Source organism: Schistocerca gregaria, chromosome 2 (genome assembly GCF_023897955.1).
Source record: "Schistocerca gregaria isolate iqSchGreg1 chromosome 2, iqSchGreg1.2, whole genome shotgun sequence".
NCBI classification, from domain to species: Eukaryota; Metazoa; Arthropoda; class Insecta; order Orthoptera; family Acrididae; genus Schistocerca; species Schistocerca gregaria.
The window spans coordinates 289,455,158-289,461,157 of NC_064921.1; positions in this window are offsets into that span (position 1 = coordinate 289,455,158).

Sequence of the window (6,000 nt, forward strand, 5' to 3'; positions counted from 1 at the left end):
AACAAAATATTAATACGTTAGCCGTCCCCCCTTCCCATCCCACATGAACCATTAGGCCTTGCCGTTAGGGTTGTGAGGGCTTGCCGGGGGAGCGGAGGGGGGGGGGGGGGTGGAGGGAAGGTTGGCTTCCGTGCCTCAGTTATAGCCGTACCATAGGTGCCACCACATCAGAGCATTACCTGTCGAGAGGCCAGACAACCATATGGTTACTGAAGAGAGGCAGCAGCCTTTTCAGCAGTTACAAAGGCAACAGTCTGGATAATTTACTGACCTGGCTTTGTAACATTGACCTGCTGTGCTGGTACTGCGAACGGCTGAAATCAAGGGGAAACTACATCGGTGACTTTTCCTGGGGCATGCAGCTCTACTGTAATGTTAAATGAAGATGAAATCCTCCCGCGTAAAATAACTCGGATGTAAAATAGTCACCCTAAAACAGTCCCCTATTCTGATTTCCGGGAGGGGACTACACAGGGGAATGTCGTCGCCAGGAAAAACAAAACTGGCGTTCTATCTATTGGAGCTTGGAATGTTAGATCCCTTAATCAGAAAGGAAGGCTAGAAAATTTTAAAAAGATGAAAGGGTAGTTTGCTGGTTCAAATGGCTCTGAGCACTATGGGACTTAACTTCTAAGGTCATCACTCCCCTAGAACTTAGAACTACTTAAACCTAACTAATCTAAGGACATCACACACATCCATGCCCAAGGCAGGATTCGAACCTGCGACCGTAGCGGGGTAGGTTGCAGTGGGAATTAATAATGTTCCGTGTCAACAGGACAAGGACCTCTGGTCAGGTGAATAGAGGGTAATAAATACAAAATCAAAGAGGCGTAATTAAAGATTAGGCTTAATAATGAATAAGAAAATGGGAATGGGAGGAAGCAACTATGAACAGCATTGTATTGTTTGTATTTTATTGTATGTTAACCATGGACCTAGAACGACGGAGAGCCTCCGTCCCCACCGAAGCCGGAATGATCCACAACCCCACGACGACTACCGCAGTCCACTTCAACCCTCCGCCGCCCCACACCGAACCCAGGGTTATTGTACGGTTCGGCCCCCAGTGGACCTCCCAGAGAACGTCTCACACCAGACGAGTGTAGCCCCATGTTTGTGTGGTAGAGTTATGATGGTGTACGGGTACGTGGAGAACCTGTTTGCGCCGACATAATGTAACTGAGGCGGAATAAGAGGAACCAGCCCGCATTTGCCGAGGCAGATGGAAAATCGCCTAAAAACCATCCACAGTCTGGCCGGTCCACCGGACCTCTACACAAATCCGCCGGGCGGATTCCTGCCGGGGACTAGGCGCTCCTTCCCGCCCGGAAAACCGTGCGTTAGACCGAACGGTCAACCGGAAAAGTTGCAGATGAATATTGACTGGGGGAAAGTGGTGAAAGAGGAAGCCAGCTGGTATAATTTAGCAAAGAGCATAATTTAATCATCGCTAACACCTTGTTTAAGAATCACGAAAGAAAGTTGTATACGTCCAAGAGACCTGGAGATACCGGAAGATTCCAGATTGATCATATAACATTACGACAGAGATTTAGTAACCAGTTTCTAAATTACAACTCATTTCCCGTGGCAAATGTGGACTCTGACCACAATTTATTGATTGGGAACTGTGGAGTAGGACTGAAGGCGTTGCAAAAGGTGGGAAGTAAGGAGATATGACCTGGTTAGATTGAAAGAACCAGAAGTTGAGAGTTTCAGCACAGGGCAACGAGTGACTAGAACATTGGGAAGGATTACAATAGAAGAAGAATAGGTAGCTTTAAGAGGGGAAATAGTCAAGACAGCAGAGAATGAAACTGATAAGAAATGGCCTAGTGCAACTCCTTAGCCAACACACAAGATATTCAACTTAATTGATGAAAGGAGAACATATAAAAATTGCACCAGACGAAAGGGAACACAAATTTCTAAAAAATGTCTAAGCAGGAATGGCTCGAGGACACATGTAAGATTTAGAATGATATACCACTAGGGTAATATGTACACCCCGTTACAGGAAAATTAAAGAGGTCTTTGGAGAAAAGCAGCTGTGTTAATATCAAGAGCTCAGATGGAAAACCAATCCTAAGCAAAGGAGGGAAAGGTGAATGAGTACTTAGAGGGTCTATACAAGTGATATAACTTTCAGGCAGTATTATGGAAATAGAAGAAGTAAATGAAGAGAAGTTACGATATTGCGAGAAGATTTTAACATAGCAGTGAAAGACCTAAGACGGAACAAGGCCTCGTCAGTAAACGACATTCCGTTAGACCTCCCGGTAGCCTAAACTCTTCCATTTGGTGTGTAAGCTACACGAGAGAGACTTCAAGAACACTGCAGTAATGCCAGTTAAAAGGAACGCAGATGCTGACAGGAGAAAATATTATCGAAATAGCAGTTTAATTAGCCATGGGTCCAAAATACTAACATCAGTTTTTACAGAAAAATAGAAAATCTACTAGAAGTCGTCCTCGAAGGGGATCGGTTTTAATTCCGGGGAAATGTAGGACCACACGAGACCGCACTGATCCATGTACTAATCTTAGAGCATAGGTTTCGGAAAGGCCAACTTACATGTATAGCATTTGCAGACTTGGAGAAAACTTTAGACAATGTTCTCTGGAATACTCTCTTTGAAAATCTGAACGTGCCAGGGATAAAACACAGGGAGTGGAAGGCTGTTTACAGACTGTACAGAAACCAGACGGCAGCCATAAGAGTCGAAGGGCATCAAAAGGAAGCAATGATTGAGAAGGGGGCCAGACAGGGTGTAGCTTCTCCCCCTAGTCTTGTGAAGACAAATATAAACATTAAGGTTGGCCGATGACACTGTAATTCTGTAAGAGACAGTAAAGCATTTGGATGAGCAGCTGAACGAAATGGCCAGTGCCTTGAAAGGTTTGTATATGACCAACACGAAAAAAAGCAAAACAAGAATAATGTAATGTAGTCGAAATAAATCAGGTGAGACAGGCGGAATTACATAAGCAAATGAGACACTTAAAGTAGGAGATGAGTTCTGCCATTTGGGCAGCAAAATAACTGATGACGGCCAAAGTACAGAGGATATAAAATGCAGGCTTGCGATGTCAAGAAAATCGTTTCTAGAGAAAAGAAATTTATTAACATCGAATATAGATTTAAGTGTTAGGAAGTCTTTCTGAAACTATTTGTATGGAATGTAGCCATGTACGGGTGCTAAACATGGACGATAAACAGACAAGAGAAGAATAGTAACTTTTCAAATGTGGTGCTATAGAATAACGCGGAATATTAGATGGGTAGATCATATAAGTAACAAGGAGGTACTGAATGTTTACAGCCCCGATAATATAGATGACAAATATAATGATTTACTTAACACATTCCTCATACTCTTTGAAAGTCGCTTTCCTTTAGAACGTTCTAAACAGGATGCTAGCAGTAAGTCAGCTTGGGTGACTGACTAGTGGGATATCACGTAGAACAAAGTGAGAATATATCAAAATGTTAGAAGTCACCATAGAGCTACAGTAGCCCATTACAAACAGTACTGTAACATGCTTAAAAATGTTATTAGGAAGGCAAGGAGCATGTGGTAAGCAAATAGAATAGCTAATTCACAGGATAAAATTCACACTAATATGGTCATTAGTGAAGGAAGTGTCTGGTCAGAAGCACAAAATCGACGATATAAGGTCAGTTCGTATTAATAATATTTCTGTTGCTGATATGTCAGATATATGTACTGTATTTAACAGTCATTTTCTGAGCATTCTGGTGAATTAAATAAAAACTTAGTTTCTACAGTGAATCATACAACTCTTTTGGAAAATGTCTTTCTGATACTGATGCCTGAAATACTGATAAGGGGAGATTGAGTCAATAATTAAATCACTGAAGACTAAGGACTCTTATGAGTATAGTGGACTATCTAGCAGAATATTAAAGTACTGAGCTGCACATGTTAGCCCTGTGCTTAGCTATATTTGTAGTTTTTCCTTTAAGAATGGTCAGTTTCCTGAACGATTAAAACACTCAGTAGTAAACCCGCTTGATAAAAAGGGAGAAAGGGATAAGGTAGACAATTTTAGACCTATTTCTGTACCCTCAGTGTTTGCTGAAGTTACTGAAAATGGTGTGCACATAAGGATAATTGATCATTTTATTTCAATTAATTTGCTATCAGATACACAGTTCTCCTTAGAAGTAGCTTAACAACTGAAATGCTATTTTCTATTTCAACTGTGATGTAGTGGATGGATTAAACAAAAGGTTTCGTACGCTATGCATCTTTCTTGATTTAATTAAGGCGTTTGATTGTGTAGGCCATAAAACATTGCTTCAGAAGTTGGACCATTACCATAGACGAGGAGTAACTCACAATTGGTTAACCTCTTACTTTAACAACAGACACCAAGAGGTCATCATTCACAATGTTAAGAATAGCTGTGATGTGTGGTCCGTGTGGAGAACGTTCAAATTGGGAGTGCCACATGGATCAGTTCTGGGACCATTCCTACTCCTTATTTATGTAAACGATATGCCCCCTAATATCACAGGTAATTCTGAAATATTTCTGTTTGCTTATGACACTAGCATGGATGTCGTGTGCAACATTGGCTTTGTTTCAAATAGTGCAAGTCATGACATAAATTCATGGCTTGTAGAAAATAAACTAATGCTAAAGCACAGGTAGATTAAGTTTTTACAGTTTCTAACACACATTTCAACAAAACCCGACGCTTTAACTTCACAGAATGGGCGTATGATTATGAAACTGAACAGTTCAAATTTCCAGGTGTTCAGGTATATAATAAACAGTCAGGAAAACCCACGTTCAGGATATAGTTCTTAGACTTAATGCTGCCATTTTTACTATTCGAATGGTATCAGAAGTAAGTGATAGTTCGACACGAAAAGTAGTCTACTATGCTTATTTTCATTCGCTTATGTCGTATAGTATTATAGTCTGGGGCAACTCTTCACATTCTCAAAGGATATTTTTGGCTTAGAAACGGGCAGTTCAGGAAATAAGTAATGTAACTTCGCGAACCTCTTGTCGATTCCTGTTCACGAGACGGAGTATTCTGCCAATGGCCTCTAAATATATATATTCCTTACTGTCGCTTCTTTTTAACATTGTCACTTTACTGCCAAGAATTAACAACTTTCATTTAGTTAAGACTAGGCAGAAATCCAATCTGAATTTGCATCGCACTTCCTTGACTCTTGTGTAGAACGGTCTGCAGTGTACTGCTGCATGCATTTTCAAGAAGCTACGAGCTGTCAAATCGAAACGGAAGAGTTTCCTCATGGGTTACTCCTTCTTTTCTGTCATGGAGTTGCTTGAAAAATTGAACTCATTCCTGTGTTACATTGCTGATGGCGTTTACATAACTTATAGCTTGTCCTTTTTTGGGTTCACAAACAATTTATTATATCTGTTATCACTTTTACGTTGTAGTTTCATGTAGTGACGCGTTCCATGACCTTGGAGATTTGCTCCTCAATTTGGTCCAACGGAATTAGACGTACAAAATAAAAAAATAAATACTGGAGTTGGGAAGAAACGAAGTTTATGGCACAGCCTGACTAGGAGAACGGAACAGGTGATAACACTTATTCTTAGACGCGAATGGATCACCAATTTGGTACTAGAGGGAAGGGTATCAGCATCAGTTGGTGTCAGTTCACACAGTGATACCATGTTGTAAAGATCTGCGCCTTGCCGGAACAGAATCAACGAATGTCTCTCATTCCCTCATCATTCCTAACACAGCTGAGGTGACTTGGCGAAATGAGTACCCCCCTATCCCGGAACCGTTAATTTCCCCGCTTCGTTCTATGTCATAGCTAGATTCAACTTACTGCCTTGCAGCGATTTTGCCGGCAACATATCACTTAGTATCCATTCTCCCTGTGCAGCCCTGGCTTCGAACTCTTCTAATGCTGCATTGTTTACCTCCACTTACGTAAGAACTACAGATCACACAGCCTGTTCGTACTGTGTGTCT